Consider the following 19,419-nt stretch of genomic DNA (forward strand, 5'->3'; position numbering starts at 1 on the left):
GCTTTGGGGTTGAAAATGAGTTTTACCTCATCTTCAATGTTCATGGGTCCATCAACATATAGTTTGACCCTGTGTCCGTTTACCTTAAACGTATTACCCTTTGCATTCCTTAATTACACCGTTCCATATGGAAAAACCTTGTTAACAACAAATGGTCCCATCCATCGGGACTTGAGTTTTTCAGGGAAAATTTTAAATCGTGAGTTGAATAACAAAACACGATCACCCTCTTTAAAATCTTTTGGATTCTTAAGACGGTTATCGTGCCAAACTTTGGTCTTTTCCTTGTATATGAGCGAGTTTTCATAGGCGTTATGTCTCAACTCATCCAACTCATTTAGTTGGTTTAAATGAAGGTTTCCCGTATCTTCAAGATCGAGATTACAAGTCTTAAGAGCCTAATGTGATTTGTGCTCTATCTCCAAAGGGAGATGGCATGCTTTTCCATAGACTAGCCGGTAAGGTGTGGTTCCAATATGAGTTTTGTAGGCGGTTCTAAATGCCCACAAAGCATCGTCAAGCTTCGTTGACCACACCTTAGGATTGGATCCAACCGTTTTCTCAAGGATCCTTTTAAGTGCTCGATTCGTATTTTCAACTTGCCCACTTGTTTGTCGGTGATAAGATGTATAAATTTTATGGGTTATCCCATATCGTTTTAACACCTTTTCTAATTGGGTGTTGCAAAAATGGGTACCACGATCACTAATTAAAGCCTTTGGGGTACCGAATCGGGAAAAAAGCTCTTTAAGAAAAGTTACAACAACTCGTGCATCGTTTGTGATGAGAGCCTTTGCCTCCACCCATTTTGATACGTAGTCAACGGCAACGGGTATGTATTTGTTGGAATGAGATTTTGGGAATGGTCCCATGAAATCAATGCCCCAAATATCGAAAACCTCACAAACTTGGATTATGTTTTGAGGCATTTCGTCTCTTTGACTAATCTTTCCTACCCTTTGGCAAGAATCGCATGATTTACATATTTGGTGGGCATCTTTAAAGATGGTAGGCCAATAAAAACCGGCCTCATAGACTTTTATCCCCGTGATTTGGGGTCCAAAATGTCCACCAGTGGGACCAAGATGAAATTGGAGAAGAATTTGGTTGCATTCTTCCCCGGAGACACATCGATGGATTATCCCATCGGGACATCGTTTAAAGAGATACGGGTTTTCCCAAAAATAGTATTTCAAGTCACTGAAAAATTTCTTCCGTTTTTGATGTGACATACCGGTTTCTAGGAATCCACCCGCAAGATAGTTGGCTATGTCTACAAACCAAGGATCATCAACTTTCTCTATTCTCATGAGATTTTTATCAGGAAAATTATCTTGCATAACGGTCTCATGGAGAACCTCAAGATTTGGGTTCTCAAGGCGAGAAAGGTGATCGGCTGCAAGGTTTTCGGCCCCCTTTTTGTCCTTAATATCAATGTTGAATTCCTGCAAAAGCAAGACCTAACGTATTAATCGGGGTTTAGAATCTTGCTTAGTAAGCAAGTACTTTAAGGCCGAGTGGTCCGTGTAGACAACCGTCTTTGCTAGTACCAAGTAAGATCGGAATTTGTCAAATGAAAAGACAATTGCCAGAAGTTCCTTCTCGGTGGTGGTGTAATTAAGTTGGGCTCCTTGCAATGTTTTACTAGCATAATAAATGGGCTGGAAATGTTTTTCAATTCTTTGCCCCAAGACGGCACCAATAGCAAAGTCACTCGCATCATACATAAGTTCGAATGGAAGTGACCAATTCGGTGATATGAGAATGGGTGATTGTGTGAGCTTTGTTTTAAGAAGATTAAAGGTGTTTAGACACTCGTCCGTAAAGACAAATGGAGCGTCTTTCTCTAGAAGTTTGTTCATAGGGGTTGTAATTTTAGAAAAATCTTTAATGAATCGACAGTAAAAACCGGCGTGCCCCAGAAAACTTCTTACACCTTTCACGTTTGACGGTGGTGGTAATTTGGCTATGACTTCCACTTTAGCTCTATCCACCTCCATACCTGCACAAGAAATTTTATGACCTAATACAATGCCCTCTCTTACCATAAAATGGCATTTTTCCCAGTTAAGCACAAGATTAGATTCTTCACACCTAATCAACATACGCTCAAGATTATTAAGACATGAGTCAAAAGAATCACCGAAGACTGAAAAGTCATCCATGAATACTTCCATAGAGTCTTCAATCATATCATGAAAAATAACTACCATACACCTTTGAAAGGTAGCAGGAGCATTCCATAAGCCAAAGGGCATACGTCGATAAGAGAAAGTACCATAAGGGCATGTAAAGGTGGTTTTCTCTTGGTCCTCGGGTGCTATAGGGATTTGGAAATATCCCAAGAAACCGTCAAGAAAACAATAAAAGTTCTTTCCTGCTAACCTTTCCAACATTTGATCAATGTAGGGAAGGGGAAAGTGGTCTTTTCGGGTAGCATCATTTAATTTTCTATAATCAATACATACCCTCCAACCCGTGATAGTCCTAGTGGAAATTAGTTGGTCATTTTCGTTGGTGATAATGGTCATGCCACCCTTTTTGGGTACACATTGGACCGGACTCATCCAAGGACTATCCGAAATTGGGTAAATAAGACCCGCATCAAGGAGTTTGACAATCTCCTTTTTAACGACTTTTTGCATATTAGGGTTCAGTCACCTTTGTCTTTGTACACATGGCTTATAGTTATCTTCCATTAATATCTTATGTGTACAATAAGAGGGACTTATACCCTTGATGTCATGAATTTTCCATGCTAGAGCCGGTTTATGGGCTTTTAACATGGAAACAAGTTTAGACTTCTCACTTACAGAGAGTTCGGATGAAATGATAACAGGGAGAGTAGAATCCTCTTGAAGGTAAGCATATTCCAAGTGACTTGGAAGTGGCTTTAGTTCCAAAACGGGAGGTTCTTCAATCGATGTTTTACATCGGTACTCATTTTTTAAATCCAACTTTCTGTATTCTTCATCATTTGGCTCATAACCGTTAGCCATCAAGGTGGTCAACATCTCCACTTCTTCCACCATGTTCTCTTCATCACCTTCTGCCAAAATGCATTCTCCCGAACCTTGCAATTCTGGAAATTCCTGCAACAACTCTGAATACGTGTCTACAGTTTGTAAATAATAATATTTATCATCAGTAGACTCAGGGTATTGCAAGGCATGGTCAACGGAAAAGGTAACCTTAATATCCTCAATGCTAAGGGTCAATTTCTGCCCATGAACATCTATCATAGCTCTAGCGGTATTGAGGAAAGGTCGACCCAATATAAGAGGCACACGTGTGTCCTCTTCCATGTCCAAAATTACAAAATCGGCCGGAAATACTAGGGTACCCACTTTTACTAACATATTCTCTAAAATTCCACGAGGGAATTTAATAGAGCGGTCCGCTAGTTGAATTTCCATTCGGGTTGGTTTTAGTACCCCGGGGTCTAGCTTAACATATAATGAATAAGGTATTAAATTTATGCTAGCCCCTAAATCCGCTAATGCTTTAATGCATTCCAAATCTCCTAGGAGACATGGTATGGTAAAACTCTCAGGATCTGCTTACTTCTTTGGTATTTTGTTCATCAAAATTGCGGAACAATTAGCATTTATGGTGACGGATGAAAGTTCCTCCATTTTCTTCCGATTAGTAAGTAAGCCTTTTAAGAACTTAGCATACTTGGGCATACCTGAAATCACATCAATGAAAGACATATTTATGTTAATTTATTTAAACATATCTAGAAATTTTGACCTTTCGGCTTCGAGCCTTTCTTGTTGTTGTTTCCTTGGGTATGGGAGCGGTGGTTGATATGGCTTCACTACGGGTTTCTCACGTTCTTCTTTCTCAACCACTTGTTCCGGCTCCTTAACCGGTTCATCATTTTGGTTCAACGGAACACTGAAATCAGAATCTTCGGGCATTCTTGGAGCTTCGTATGCTAGACCACTCCGTGCGGTGATAACATTGGCGTGCTCATTTAGGGGGTTCTTATTAGTATCGCCCGGTAAACTTCCTGGTTTTCTTTCACTAAGTAAACTAGCTAACCCATTCATTTGCTTATCCAAATTCTGAATTGAGGCTTGTTGGTTTCTAAACTGATGTTCATTTTTCTCATTCGTTTGGTTTATGTTTGTAACAAGTTGAGTTTGTGATGCAATCAACTTTTCTAACATACTCTCCAAATTTGACTTTTTCTCTTCCTGTTGGGGTTTTTGATAAAAATCCCGAGTTTGTTGTTAAAACCACTACTTGACCCTTGTTGGTAATTGGAATTTTGACCTTGAGGGTTGTATGGGTTGTTGAAGTTTCGGTTAAACTGGGCTCTTCCTTGAAATTGATTATTATTTCTTTGGCTTATGAAAGCCACTTCTTCTTTCTGAGCCATTGTTAAACCGGCATCACAATCTTTTCCTAAATGGAGACCACCACAGTATTCACAACCCACCTTCATACTATGAATTTCCTTGGTGATCTTGTCTATATTTCGAGCAACACCGTCTATTTTCACACTTAGGGAACTAAGGTCATCATAAGCACCGGCACTTTGGACTTGGGCATGACGAGTAATTGGTCTTTCTTGATGCCACTCATGAGAATAATTGGCTTGCGTCTCGATTATCTCATAAGCTTCTTGCTCGGTTTTGTCCATGAGTGAACCTCCAGCCGCTTGATCAATAGAAATCCGGATTGCAACATCACAACCCTTGTAAAAGATTTGGACTTTTTAGAAGGTATCCAAACCATGGTTTGGACAACCTCTTAGCATTTTAGAAAATCGATTCCATGCTTCATACAAGGTTTCCATCGGCTTTTGACAAAATTGGGAAATTTCTTGTTGGAGTCTCGCGGACTTAGAAGCTGAAAAATATTTCTTAAGAAATTTTTCGAACATACCATCCCATGTTTCTATCGTAGCCTCGGGCAATGAATCTAACCAACTCCGTGCTTCCCCGTGGAGTGTCCATGGGAAAAGTCTTAAAAATATGGCTTGATCGGTGTCTGGTTGAAGTTTGAATTATCTCTTGAAAAAGACGAATATGTTCATTTGCATCTTCATTTGGACCACCACCAAATTGACATCTGTTGTTAATCATTTGGAGAATAGGTCCTTTTATTTGAAATTTTGCTTCTCCTGTGGGCGGAGTAATTGCACTTCCTTGTCCGGTTCGGGTTTCCTTCATCTTGGCCGCCATTGATTGTCTTGGTACCACCTGTCTTGCCTCTCCTTCCATTTCAAAATTTGGAGGATGAACAGGTTCAAATTCAGAATATCTTGGCTTGGTTGTACTTGATTCTGAATCAAAAGTTTCTTGCTTTGATGAAGATTCAAAAAGTTCAAGTTCTTCTTTTGGGATTCTACCAAGCTTTCTATCAGGTTCTGTAAGCGGTGTAAGTAATGGAGAATCTAAACTTCGGGTATGTGGCATATGCAACCTAAAATCTGTCAATCACACAACTAACAAAACTATTAAACGCACCGATTCTATAAGTCTAATAATCAAAGACTATTAATAATTTAAAAAGAATTAAGAAACTACTTAATCACAAATTAGTTAATAATTATATTTTGACACAAAACTGTCCCCGGCAGCGTCGCCAAAAACTTGATGTGCAAAATGAATTGTTGTATGAAATAGTATGGAAAAATACCGATTAAAGATTGCTACACACTAACGGGCAGTGTACCCGATCGTGTAGTAGTATAATAAATGGTAAAATCTGTGTATCGTTTCAAAGATAATATCTAAGTCAAATTAGGATTATAAACTAAATTGTGATTAACTAATAAAATTACAATTACAAGATATTTTGGTTTGCCCTTTTACGATGGGCGAATCAAGTGATGAATAAGATTAAAAGACAATGTTTTTGGTATTTTAAGTTTATGAAAGTAAAAGATAGTTTTGATATCAAATTAAGGAAATATGCTCACCTAGACTTTTTACCCTTAATGTTGAATGTTATTTAGGATTAAGATCGGATTGATTGGTTATGCACGAGAACTAATTAATTGGTTCACCATAAGTAGTCTTGCGCAAACACTCAAACGGGATTACACGACGCAAGTGATGTTCTTGTCATCTAAGACCTCCTATTTGTAATCAACTAATTCAACTAGTTTGAAGGCTTGAAGAATGATCAAGTCAATGGTGTGTTGTACATGATCCACTCATATATAAACTAAAGGTTTAACTTAGTTCATTCCCTTGGTCCGGTTAAATGCTCAATTCACCCAACCCAAATAATTAACTAAGTGTTATAATAAGATCCCTATAAACGTCAATAGATAAGGCAAATCACTAACACATGTTAATTAATGGAACTAGGTAGTTGAAAGTGTGTATAACAGATTCTAAGGAATTAGTCATTCTCCTAGACAATTACACATACTAATTAAGCTATTCCAAAGTATCTACAAGAGTCGTTCTTATATTCTTATGTAAATTAACCATTTGAACTCAGCTTATCCCTTTTGGTAAAAGACGGATAAACACATGTCACTAGGTGTAAATCAATACATTAACTTAACAAGATGATGTTTCTTAATCAAATGAACATATCAACTAGTTGAATCTAAAGGATTAAACTTAACAAGAATGGTTCTTGTATTCAAACATCAAACTATCGTGCATAATTGATGTTAAAGCAGAGGGGTACGAAATAGTTATATTTTTACTACGAAATACTATTAAATACGATACAATTTTACACAAGTTATTTATTTATTTATAGAGTGGATATACCTAAACCTTGCTACAACACTTATAGGCAGTGTACCTAATCGTACAGTAGTGTAGTTTTTAGTAAGTCCGATTCGTCCACAGGGACAAGTTTAACGCTATATTTTTAAAACTATATTTGTATATATATATATATATATATATATATATATATATATATATATATATATATATATATATATATAAGTAGTATTATTATTATTATAAAAGGGGGTTTTACCGTTTAATGACCGGTTTGTTGATTTTAAAAACTTAAGTCGCAATTAAAACCTAATGTAAAATATTAAAAATAAATATAACTTAATTTAAAGCGTAAAGTAAATGACGATAAATAAAATTGCGATAAATAAAAGTGCGATAAATAAAATGACAGTAAATAAAATTGCGATAATTAAAAAATACGATAATTAAAAGTGCGATAAAATATAAAATAAAGGAATTATGCTTATTTAAACTTTCGTAATCATGATGTTTGACGTGATGATTTTAATTTATTACCATGGGTAAATTGTCCTTTGGCCTGGATTATTCGATATGTCCATACGGTTTTGTCCATAATAGTCAATCAGTCATAAATATAAAGTGCGAGAGTCTTCGTCAAATTATCCTTATACCCGAAGTCAAATATTCCAACTAATTGGGGATTCGAACTGTAACAAGGTCTTAATACTTTGTTTAATGAATACACCAGGTTATCGACTGCATGTAGTCAAAGGTTTTACTACTTTGTTAACAATTACACCAATTACCCTTTAATGTAATCCACCCCTATTTTAATGAGTCCATTAACTATTAATCCATTCCCGTATCCGGTCAAATGAACAATAATTCGTATTTATAGATATCTCGCCCACCGTACCCGATTAAGCGTATGTGGTTATATATAAATATGTCAAATGGTAATCTTTATATTAAATTAACGAGGTATCATTTAGTTAATATAAAGCCCATTAATAGCCCATAGTCTAATTTCCACAAGTGTCGTTCTTTTGTCCAAACCCCAATTATGGTACAAAGCCCAATTACCCAATCTTAATATTTAGCCCAATATCACGATTACTTCGATTTAAATAAGCATAATAATAACTTAGCTACGAGACATTAATTCAAAAAGGTTGAACATAACTTACAATGATTAATAATAGCGTAGCGTTACACGGACATAATTTCGACTTACACACTTACAACATTCGCCACTATAACCTTATTATTATTAAACTTAAATTAAAATTAAAATTATAATATATAAATAAATTTTTACGTATATAGAAAAGAAAGAAAAGGGGTAATGAATCGATCAGAATGCGCGACCTTTTATAGGCCCACGTTTCACTGTTGTGCTCCGCGAGTGCGGAGGTTTTCTTCATCAAAGCTCCGCGAGTGCGGAGGTCTGGAATCCAGCTCATAGATTAAATCCAAAACGTGGGCTACGTATAATTATAATATATAATAATATATATAATTAATTATATATTATATTATATTCTTGTGCATAGTTGACTTGTAATTTTTGGTCCATTGCGTCGCGCGCTGAAAGTTGGTTCATGTCTCGGTTCCAGATTTTCGAACGCCTTTTCGTACGATTTAATATCTTGTACTTTATGTTTCATGGCTTGTACTCTTGTAATTTTTAGACGTTTCTCATCAATAATTTGAACCACTTGGATTGTACTTTGTACTTTTTAGCTTTTTGGTCATTTGCGTCTTCAATTCGTCGAATCTGTCTTTTGTCTTCACCTTTTATTATTTAAACGAATATCACTTGTAAATAGAACATTTGCAACTAAAAGCTTGTCTTTCTTGAGGGATAATGCTATGAAATATATGTTCGTTTTTAGCATTATCAAATATTCCCACACTTGAGCGTTGCTTGTCCTCAAGCAATATAGAACTTGAATATAACTTTACTAGAATCACTTCTTTATTCTTCACACTTTGTACATCAGTGATTTTAATATGGCGGTATGAACAATGGTGGTAACGATGTGGTTTACATTCCCACATGACTATGAAAATTTAGATCCTTTAGAAAATTGGATCTTTATGAAAACATTTGATCTTTTGAAAATTCAATCTAGCTTTTACCCTAGATAAGTTTTCTGGAATAACCCTTCACCGGTGTTTGCAAAATGTTTGTGGGTATTGTGGGTTTCAGATTTGAAAATTTTAGCTCAAAACTTATGATTTTGTGTCACCCACTTGCTAACCTTGTATTGGGAAAGCAACACATCCAGTTTACTTGCTCCGTATAGTACCTTCAGTAAACTACCGTCCGGTTGTAAAGGAAAGCGTTGAACAAGCAACTGTTAAGGCAATGTCCCGTGACATGCTTTTGATTATGGTCTATAACGTGTCGGATGCAATTATTATCCTTTGTAGGAGCAATAGTAAAGATCACCCTATAGTTTTTCGGTCTGGCATAAGGTCCTGTCTTCGACCATGCTACGCAACCACCGTTTTTACGGTTGACACCCGATTTGGTTCAGGTGACCTAATGAATTCCAGGTGAATTCCTAGGATTTTATGTTCAATGGTAATGAACGTACTAAAAATAGGGTTTCAGAAAACAAATCGGTTTGTAATTTGATCAAAATATTTTCTCGTTCAAGCTCGAGTTTAGATATCATTGAATTCCATGAGTTTGTAATTCTCAATCTTTAAAGTCAATCTCAAGGATTGAGTAATATCAGGCTTAAAAGCTGATTTTTGATCTTTAAGGAAATTATCCTTTCTGGGGATCTGATTCATTAGTCTTATAAGCTAATTTGCACGGTACCCTCCATTGTACGAGACAGATCTTCTCATGGTTAGGATAAGTCTGACTACTTGGTGACCCTGTTTGATGCTGAGGTCCGTGGATTTCCAGCTGATTTTCGAGAAAAATTTTCAAGGTTTTTCGTAGACTCTACAACTGGTCTGGACGACAACTTCCTGACCTAAATCAAGAAGCGCGTGTCTTTTTCTCGAAATACTTTACTTCCTTTTAAATCAAGTGGCACATTTCTTTCAAATATATTATAAGAAATCGAGTAAAACTGATAAAATTGTCCAAAACAAAAATATCTTCAATTATTTGTACAAAAATATGTGATATATTTTCTAAATAACTTGGTAAATTTTTCCCACACTTGGCTTTTATTTTCCTTTCTTTGCCTTTTTATTTTCCTCTATTCCATTTTAAATGAATTCAAGCATTTTGGGTTGTTTCTCAATTTATGTCCTTTCCGAGGTAACAATAATTTCGGTGTTAACACCTAGTTTTATTGTTCATAAATATGTATAAACATGATTTTGAGTTCATTTATTTGAAAATTTTAAAAAATTTTACTAGAATTGGGTAGTCAGTATATAAGAGTAGGGCTGTTCTTTATTATCAGAGAGCACTAAATTCTAATACAACTGCTGCGTTACTAGTATTTTTAATGGTAACCAAGTGTTTAAATTAAAATTTTAAAAATCCGAAAGAATTTAACCCCTTCCCACACTTAAGATCTTGCAATGCCCTCATTTGCAAGAAATCAGTAACAATTTAAATTATTGAGGGTGATTAGCGTAGAAAAATGATTAAATTTTACCAAAGTTTCCAAACATATTGGCGTTTGTGTTGAATGGTAAATGGTGCACATCATTTGTTCATTCCTGCAGTTGTTATTTCACATATATTTTGCATCTTGTATTCAAAATTAGTTGCTTTTGCTGAACTTAATGCCAGTATTTGAAAATGCGCTGTTTTACCCTGTTTTGTACATGAGATAAACTACAAACATATATATACATATTTTTGAAGTTGGGTATATCACCTCACATTCAAAAATTATTAAAAATCTAATAGTAAAAGTTAGAAAATTATAAAAACTATTATAGTATCAAAAGAAATATTAAAAGTATAAAATTACAAGTTACCAAATAAATAAAAATAGGCATAAAAGAAAATTAGGGTTGATGAGGATGGTGCCAGTAGGGATCCCATTCATAGCCGTATGTGCTGTAGAATGCTTGAGCTGGGTCATATGTAGGGTACGGTGGTCGGGTGTGTATAGTCCAGGGAGGAAATACGGGCATTGGAGTAGGAATGTAGTTTGTATTTATGTGTGCACAATGACTTATGATTTGGTTTTGATGATACTGCCAATCTTGAAATGCTCGTTGTCTAGCCATTTCATACTCATGTTGAGCCATAAAAATTTGCATTTCTGTCATCTGATTCCCCCCTCCCGCATTACCTTGCTGCTGATCTCTTTCGATCTGTGGATGTTGGCCATCATATGGTGCTGCAGCGTTATGTCGTTTCTTTAAAACCTTAGCACCATGATATACTTTTAAACCAATTGTATCACGGGGTTCTGGTGCTGCAATTATTAATCCCCCCTGACTTCTATCGACATCGAGATACTCAGTAATTAAAGTAATAAAGATACCACCTCCTATTATACCATTAGGCCGTATACTCCTAACCATAGCCGATAAATAATAACCCACACAATAAGGAATACTAACAGCGCTCTGTGGGTCTCAAATACACATGAGATAAAATAAATCATTCTCATTTACTTTCTCTTTGTTCTTACCTCGCTGTGTAATCGAGTTTGCTAAGAACCTATGGATTACTCTTAGCTCAGCTCTATCAATATCAGTATAATAGTTATTCCCCCCACGAAATCGGTTATGTCTAGTCATTCTACTCCATATTCCATTAATATCAAAATTTTCATCAACCCTCCTACCATTAACTATCAACCTTTGACAATCAGTAGATGCTAGTTCCTCAGGCGTATATATACATAAAGCCTGAGCCATGTCTAGTAGAGACATATGGCGCATCACACCTCCTAATAAAAATCAAATAAAACTCCGATCGGTTAAGGTAGCTACCCAATCATTTATTTCAACACTACATAATAATTCCACACACCATTCTCTATATAAATGCATTGAACAAACGTTCCCAATCATTAAAAGTAGAATTACCATACCTTTGTGTAAGTAATTCTCTGATTGGATCGGTCAATCCCACTATTTCTAACGGTTCCCAATCTATTACCCTGGGTACTTCAACAACATTAGACTGAAGGGTGTGCAAGTTCCTCTGATATTTTGGATAATCTATCCAATGTCGGTCAAACCTTAAATTAGGATGTAAATCTGCCAATTCTATATTTGAATATGAAATGAACTAGTTTAATACCCGCGAATTCGCAGGATTATGAAAGACAAAATGTAATATTGATGTAATATAGTTGGTTGACGTTATAAAATTATCTGACAACAATTAGCAAGTAGATTATCACTAACATTGTACTCATATACAATTAAGTGATTAAGAACAAGTTAGATATTTGAAAAATAATACAAGCAAAATAGGATTTAGCAAATATAATCAATAAACAAATACTGTATGAAGAAAGAGAATTTTTAGACTTATGTTAATTACTACTTCTATTTCAATTCAAAAATCTATATTAACTTGCACATTCAAAAAGCTATATGTGCAGGTTTAATTCTCAAAGATTGTTTCAAACTGGTTTTGTTACATATCCAGTGGTCCCAACATTAAACTACAACACAAGATACTATATAAATATATAAATATATAAATACAAATACAATAATACTTTGTCATGAATAATCAAGAGTTAATAACATTTTGTTACATATCCTCAAGTCCTACCAATGTGAAAACTCTTAATCATGGCATGTGTGCAATATATGTATCTGCAACCAAATTTTACCTCAATGACGTATATAATTGTTTAATTTCACAGTGACACATTAACAAACTCAACTTCATCACAAGGTGTCATAACTATCATGTATGGTAATCTTAACATAATAATTATGTGAAAGCTCCACAATTTTTAAGATCATCAGAGCTAACTAAACCCGCACTTGGAATCACAAAAGACACTGACATCTTAAACCTATATACATCAGTAACCACCTAATATGTGCAACATACAAAAAAAAAAAAAAAAAAAAAAAAAAATAGTTAGACCAATTATTGTTTATGTTGGCAAAATTAATTATACTCTTAATTGAAAACTGTATGATCCAGTTAGATGATCTAGTTAGACCTTGTTATGACTTTGATTCTCAAATACGTGTGTAATTAAATGAAGATAGAAAATTTTCATTGAACGGCAACTCACACCAACACAAATTTATTCACGAATATGCCCATCTTAATGTCTGGAAACTAATTCAAACCCATTTAAATCAAGAAATATTAGCTTACTTGTCGGCCAGATTTATCTTAATACCCATAATAAATCGTATCAGAATCTCGAATCATTTTGAGAAAAAAGGAACATGGTCATAGGCTCTCTGCATAAATTTCATATGGTATTCAAGAGAATGACCTCAACCCGCAACATGATAAGCTAACTGAGAATGTGACTGCATGTTGTTCTGCCATCCCTGCAGCATTTTTGAACCAAGCTGGGTCCTGAAATAATCTAGTAGATTGTTCAAGTATTGGCCTGAAATAGTAAGCAATAATTATCAATAACAAACACGATTGAAAGTAAACCTCGATAACATAGATCCATAATTCCACATAGAACACTATAAAACCTCATCCTCACCGAATATTCCATTATTATAAATCCTTAAAAAATGCTCACATTCTGGCTTCTGCAGCATACTCCATGACAATATCAAGGTGGTGCTGAATTAAGTAATACCTGTAAAAGCAACATATATTTATTTAGCATAAGAATACAATTAATAACATCACTATTTGTCACATATTTATGAGATGTTACCTAACCCAACCATTGGCCATCTATATCTACACGATTCCAATCATCAAGAACAAAAAAATGTTAATGAAATTATGACAAATGAATCACTTTAAGGTATTATGTTTATAAATACGTACCCGCGGATGCTTGATGAGTTCATTAACGTATTTCAGAATTTCTTGGTAATTAATTATTTCTCCTGATGCACCAAGGAGACTATGTTTTCTAACTTACTTCGATCGCTCCACACTCTTATAGCGAGTGGTGGATCCATATGAACCTGTGAGTGCATAGGTTAGCAGGTTGTGCAAAAATTCAGAATGAACTCAGTACTGATATGAGCATAACCCATCGATCGAACCAAATATGTGAAGAATCTGTGGTCGAATTATATCACACCTATCCCACACAACAAATAGTAGCGATCATATTTATTTTATATTTCAACAAATCATCTCTTCATTTTCTAATTATTAAACGTTTTTCATATGAACCCTAATACACAAAAAAAACAAAGATTTAATCGATTATATTTATTTAATTATCGTATAATCATCGATGCTTCATCGCTTAATCGTCAACAGATCTTCCAAACAAACTCTAATTAATTGAAATAAATCAGATTCAAAGATGTGAGAAACAGTGATTAAGAATCAATTTTATCAATATATCGAGTCAACAGTTAACGTACCTAGAGCTTGATTCACGAAGATAATCGATTACACGCGTAATTCCACATACAGAATCGATGATTCTGAAATTTTTGGGGCAATGGTGAACGTACCTATATTATTAGTCCCGGGCGTTGATGATATGCGATTAACAGTCGACGTCGTAGAACACTTTAGGATAAAAACTGATTGACTTTGTGAGGATAATCAAATTAGGTTAGAACAATGAGAGCGGTTACAGAAAGAAAATGATTAATGTGTGTTAGTGTTTTAAGTTAAGGGTATTTAGGGGTTTTTACAAGTTGATTAGCTAATCAAATTTATTTGTTAGCTAATCACTCTAATAGATGGCCAAGATTGATTATTGGAAGTGATCCTATGGTCATAAAGGGGTGTTTTGGTTTAATGAAGAGAGATAATTATCCTCTTTTAATATATTAAAGAGATTGATGCGGTAGATTTTGTCTATATTGGTCGTTAATCTACTGTTCTTCTGCATTCTCAGGAGGAGCATTGTGAGCCTGAGATGCGGATGAAGATTCACCCCTTTCAGTCTGCAAAACACAGTAAACACAATTTTTCTGCATCCACATATGCATTAGTGTTAGCAAAATCATAAATCAAAACAATCATAAAGACATGTTTAATCCATTTTAAACTTTATATGCATTTTCACAATATTAACAATTCTACACTTTTACAAATAAACATATATGAAAATGTATACAATGTTCTTTAGCTTTTATCTCAAATAACATGTCAAAATAATCATTACTAGCAATTAAACAAGTTCCAAATGGCATTCATATCAATTAAATTGAGTTCATGCATTTTTGACTCAAAAAGTCTACTTTAATACTTAAAAATCATGTTTAGGATCAAAGTTTTAATCATTTAGCAACCTAAACATGTTACACTACTCAATTTAGTATAAACTAACAATAAAATTCGGCCATAACTGTTTCTATCAAAAAGCCCCAATTTTGCTCAAGAACACAAACCCTAGATTATTCAAAATTTAAAGTTTAAGGCTTCTAATCATGTTAAATAGCATCAATCTAGGTTATACAAGCATAATACACAAACAATTTGAGCATAATTAAACTAGAAATCATCAAAATCAAATTAGGTATAAATCTATTCAAGAACACTAAAAATCCGAATTAAAGAGTGTTTAAATGTAGAAATTACCGATCTCCTTGAGAAACTTCTTGGTAGGATCCTTCTCAACATGATTTTAGTAAAAAATTTTATGATTAACGGTGAAAAATTTTGAATTTGAGAGCGTTTTTGTGGGTTTTTTCGCAGAAAATATGGGTGTGGTGTGTTGGGGACTGGTCTGTTCGACCAGTTAACCCCATCTGGGTTTTGATATCTCCGCGATTGCGGATGTGGGACCCTTTCAAGTTCCGCGAGTGCGTTTTTTTTTAATAAAAATCTTATACTTATAAAACAAAAATTAAGTAAATTTAAAATTTTTTCCTTGTTATTTAGGACAAGGTCGTTTCGGATCGTTGTCCTAGTCCGTCTTTCGACAAAATTTTAAAATTTGTTATTTTAAAGCTTTTGTTTTAAAAGCAAAGATTTTTGGGTTTTTTAAATGTTTTTGGCATACTTTAAATCAATAAGATTAAAAATAATGATAACAAAATTTCTCGTCCCGCCCTCGGGTAAAGCAATTTCGGTTCAACGACCTAGTCTTCAACTCACGACGAATTTTAAATATCAAATTTTTAACTTAATGAAATAAAGTAAATTTTTGTTTTTAAATTCACACCAAACTTAATTTTAAAATACATAAAATTAAAAATTCATATAAATATCATCAATATTTTTATTCATTAATTTTACAAACTTATATTAAAAATATTAATTTTTAAAATATTTAAAAACTTAAATATATTGATTTTAAAAATTTGCATTATATATTAATTTTAAAAATAAGGTAAAAATTAAAATTAAAAATATTTTTGGTCTTTTATCCCACTTTAATCAATCAAATATTATCAAAAATATACGCCCCTCTTTTGGGTAAAGTAATTTCGGCTATATTACCTAGTTTTACTCCTGATGAATTTTTGAAATATTTTGGATTGATTGATTAAAGATATTTATACCTTCAAAATAAACGGTAAATTTCGCAGTGATGTAATAAATTTTGTGTATAATATCAATAATTTCGGTTTCGCATACCTAATTTTATTGAATACCAATTTAATACTTTATAGCGAACGATTTAGCATTTATTATCAAAAGGTTAAAAGCAATAAATAAAAACAAAAATAAAAACTGTACATACTTACCTATGAGAAAGAATTCTCAGAGACCTGCTTTAGCCGACTCATAGGAGAGTCATGTGATCTGGTTTTCCATAGCTAAATAAGCGTAACCTCAATTTTTCAATAACTTTTATTCTAAACATATGAACGGTCCTTCTCTGCATAGAGTAACAAATTCGGTATTTGAATATGTTTGATTGTTCGAACATTTACCTTCGTGTGACCATTTTCCGCATTTATGACATCTTTCAAGGTGTCGTGCTCTTCTTTTTGTTGCGGATTTTGATTTTCCTTTACCAAAATGTGTCTTATGATGATCTTTTCTGAGTTCTTTCCTCACTTCGTCCATTTTGCCTCTTATGAATGATACCAGTTCACTCGGGAAAGTTTTATTATTATGTTTAGTAATCATAGTGTGTAGTAGTAGACCATGGTTCAGATCAAAGGAATTCTTCATCTCGTAAAACCTAAAAAAAAAAAAAAAAAAATTCAGAATGGAGGGAGAAGACTAGTTCTTTAGGGTCTGCTAGGGAAAGACCATTCGGATTCCATTCTCGAGAACTACACGAAAACGGAATATCTAACTCTAACAGAAATATATATTACCCTAAAAAGATTCGAACCTTCCCACACTTAGTAAGATGTGGTGTCGAAATTGTGATTAACTTCATCTTCAACTTCCATTGGATCATGTATGTAATGTTTCACTCTGTGACCATTAACTTTAAATTCAATCCCATTTGAATTTATCAACTCTATTTTTCCGTATGGGAAAACTCTTTTGACTATGAATGGTCCAGACCATCTTGATTTCAGTTTTTCAGGAAATAGCTTGAATCGTGAATTGAAAAGAAGAGCTATGTCTCCTTCTTTAAATTCTTTTGAACTTCTGATTCTTTTATCATGCCATTTCTTCGTTCTTTCTTTGTAGATTAACGAATTTTCGTATGCTTCATGTCTCAATTCTTCTAATTCGTTTAGTTGACTTAACCGTAGACGTCCGGCTTCATGTAAATCAAGATTACAGGTCTTCAAAGCCCAAAATGCTTTGTGCTCAATTTCTATCGGAAGGTGACATGCTTTTCCGTAAACGAGTTTAAAAGGTGTGGTTCCAATTGGAGTTTTGTAGGCTGTTCTAAAAGCCCAGAGTGCATCCTCCAATTTCATGGACCATTCCTTTGGATTCGATCCTACGGTTTTCTCTAGAATACGTTTTAATGCTCAGTTGGTATTTTCAACTTGTCCACTTGTTTGTGGATGATAAGCGGTTGAGATTTTATGAGTTACTCCATATCTTTTGAGAACTTTCTCAAGTTGATTGTTACAAAAATGAGTACCCCGATCACTTATTAAAGCTTTCGGTGTTCCGAACCTAGCAAAAAGATGTTTTAAGAAGTTGACTACAACTCGTACATTGTTAGTCAGGAGAGCTTGTGCTTCCGCCCATTTAGATACATAATCAATGGCAACGAGAATGTAGAGATTATTATGAGATTTTGGAAATTGACCCATAAAGTCAATACCCCAAACGTCAAATACTTCACATACTTGAATGACATTTTGTGGCATTTCATCACGTTGACTTATTTTCCAGGCCCTTTGACAAGCATCACAGGATTTACAGAGAAGGTGTGCGTCTTTGAAAATTGTAGGCTAATAGAATCCAGCGTCATAGACTTTTCTTGCTGTGAGTTGAGGCCCATAATGCCCTCCTGTTGGTCCTGTGTGACAATGGTTTAAGATTTGACTGGCTTCATCCCCGAATACACATCGGCGTATTATTCCATCGGGACAACTTTTAAACAAATGTGGATCTTCCCAGAAATAGTGTTTTATATCACTAAAGAATTTCTTTCATTTTTGGTACGACAACCCTTTTTCAAGGAATCCACATACTAAGTAGTTTGCTTAGTCTGCAAACCATGGAATTTCATTATAATCTATCTTCAATAGATATTCATCAGGAAAGTTATCTTGTATGGTCGATTCATTCAGAACTTCTAACCGGGATTTTTAAGACGAGAAAGATGATCAGCTGCGAGATTTTTTGCTCCCTTTTTGTCTCGGATTTCAATATCAAACTCTTGTAAGAGTAAGATCCAACGGATTAATCGTGGTTTAGCATCTTGTTTTGAAAATAAGTATCTAAGAGCAGAATGGTCTGTGTAGACCACCGTTTTTGCTAGAACGAGATATGAACGAAATTTGTCAAAAGCAAAGACAATAGCAAGGAGTTCTTTTTCAGTAGTTATGTAATTTGTTTGTGCTCCTTGTAACGTCTTACTAGTGTAATAAATAGGTTGAAATCGTTTTTCAATCCTTTGTCCTAAAACGGCTCCCATTGCAAAATCACTTGCATCGCACATAAGTTCAAACGGTAAATTCCAATTTGGAGTTATCATGATTGGCGCATTAGTGAGTTTTTCTTTAAGAATATTAAAAGATTTGATGCATTCGTCCGAAAAGATGAATGGAGCATCCTTTTCTAGGAGTTTATTCATATGAGTGGCAATTTTAGAAAAATCTTTTATGAAACGTCGGTAAAAACCGGCATGCCCTAGAAAACTCCTAACTCCTCTAACATTGGTGGGATGTGGAAGTTTAGCAATTACATCTACTTTAGCTCTATCCACTTCAATTCCTTCCTTTGAAATTTTATGACCAAGAACGATGCCTTCTCTAACCATGAAATGGAATTTCTCCCAATTAAGAACTAGATTTGATTGCTTGCATCTAATAAGCATTCGTTCAAGATTAACTAGACATGATTCAAAAGTATCACCGAAGACTGAAAAGTCATCCATGAAAACTTCCATACATTCTTCTATCATGTCGTGAAAAATTGCCATCATGCACCTTTGAAAGGTTGCAGGGGCGTTGCAAAGTCCAAATGGCATGCGTTTGTAAGCAAAAGTACCATAAGGGCACGTGAACGTGGTTTTATCTTGGTCCTCGGGTGCTATTGGAATTTGAAAGTATCCGGAAA

The 19,419-nt window shown here is 34.4% G+C and overlaps 1 non-coding gene across 1 annotated transcript; it reads left to right on the forward strand.

Moving 5' to 3' along the window:
- The first annotated feature begins 4,739 nt into the window (after positions 1 to 4,739).
- Positions 4,740 to 4,846, forward strand: LOC139903119 (small nucleolar RNA R71). Its single transcript, XR_011777963.1, has one exon. It is a non-coding gene; the product is annotated as a small nucleolar RNA R71 (small nucleolar RNA).
- Positions 4,847 to 19,419: the final 14,573 nt, after the last annotated feature.

This window comes from Rutidosis leptorrhynchoides, chromosome 3 (assembly GCF_046630445.1).
Source record: "Rutidosis leptorrhynchoides isolate AG116_Rl617_1_P2 chromosome 3, CSIRO_AGI_Rlap_v1, whole genome shotgun sequence".
In the NCBI taxonomy this organism is placed as follows: domain Eukaryota; kingdom Viridiplantae; phylum Streptophyta; class Magnoliopsida; order Asterales; family Asteraceae; genus Rutidosis; species Rutidosis leptorrhynchoides.